Here is a 1,093-nt window from a genome sequence, read left to right as displayed (position 1 = left end):
GGGGGATGACCCCAAGGCTCTGAGCAGCTCAGGTCCCAGAGGCTGCGGCGCCCTTCCACGCCTCCTGCGGGGGGTCAATGCCCCATCCTCCGGCTTCCGCCCAACTGGGCCGCGCGACCACCCTCTTTGCAAGCCCAGAGGGCGGCCCAAAGGCCGCACACGCCTGTGACCAACGCGCAGGCCCCGCGTTCCCCGGAGCGCGGGCCGGGCTGAGGCCTGGCCCATCGCCGCGGCGCGGAGCCCGGGCCCGGCCGCGGAACGCCCTGAGCCTTCGCCTGAGGGGCCGAGAGGAGGGGGGCGGCTCTCCCCGGGCCGCGCCGCTGCCTCACCCGCAAAGACGTCCACAACCGTGTCCCCACCCCGGGCCAAACCGCGAGCAGCAGCAGGTGTTCCTCGGGAGGCTCGGCTGGCCACGGGTATGGGGGCCTGGGCTGCTAAGCTCGGCGGCAGGGGACGGGCGGCGCACTCACCGAGCGCCGGCGGGCGGGCCGCGGCAGGTGTTTGCTCCTCCCGGCCGCAAGACGCCGCGCCGCCGCCGCCGCCGCCGCCGCTCCCCGGGGACTCGGCGCCAAGCTGCCGTCGCCGAGCCCGAGGAGTGCTAGCGCCGCACCGCAGCCTCCGCGCGAGCACGTACCGGGCGGTGAGAGGGCGCCGAGCGCGAGGGCGGGGCGCGCGGCCGGAGCCTAGCAACCGCCTGACACGCGAGTGCCGCAACCAATCCCGCCGCCAGCTCCGCGCGGCATCGACCAGCAGTCCGCGCGACGCCCGCTTCTGCCTGCGTCCACCGCCCCGCAGCGCGCCGCACCCGCGCACAGGCCCCGCCTCCATCCGCGCCGCTTTGCTCATTGGCCCGCCACGCCCCCGCCCGAGAAGACACGCCCCACCCTGGAAGCCCCGCCCCGCGGCCGGCCGGGTCCGTCCCCGGGACACGCCCCGGCCCGTCCGGGTTGCCCCCAGCCCTTTGGTCTGGTAGTGGGGGGAGGGGCGCCCCGCCCAACCTCAGGCCTTCGGGCCTCTGAGACTGGTCGCTCCGACCCAGGGTGGTCAGGCTCGAAAACTGGTCCTGCCACAAATGACCACCTATCTTTTGGCC

The 1,093-nt window shown here is 75.8% G+C and overlaps 1 protein-coding gene across 3 annotated transcripts in view; it reads right to left on the bottom strand.

Annotated features, from left to right (window-relative positions):
- DAG1 (dystroglycan 1) overlaps window positions 1–790 on the bottom strand; it is a 71,548-nt gene extending 70,758 nt beyond the window's left edge. Inside the window, exon 1 of one of the 3 annotated variants that reach the window (XM_025885072.2) lies at window positions 635–790. The gene's annotated coding sequence lies outside the window, so the exon portion shown is untranslated. The other 2 variants (XM_025885073.2, XM_073901199.1) reach the window with 2 other exon arrangements.
- Window positions 791–1,093: the final 303 nt, after the last annotated feature.

This window comes from Callorhinus ursinus, unplaced genomic scaffold (assembly GCF_003265705.2).
Source record: "Callorhinus ursinus isolate GAN/ISIS: 27379988/994484 unplaced genomic scaffold, GSC_fseal_2.0 scaffold15, whole genome shotgun sequence".
NCBI lineage: Eukaryota > Metazoa > Chordata > Mammalia > Carnivora > Otariidae > Callorhinus > Callorhinus ursinus.
This window is presented reverse-complemented; position numbering and strand designations above follow the sequence as displayed.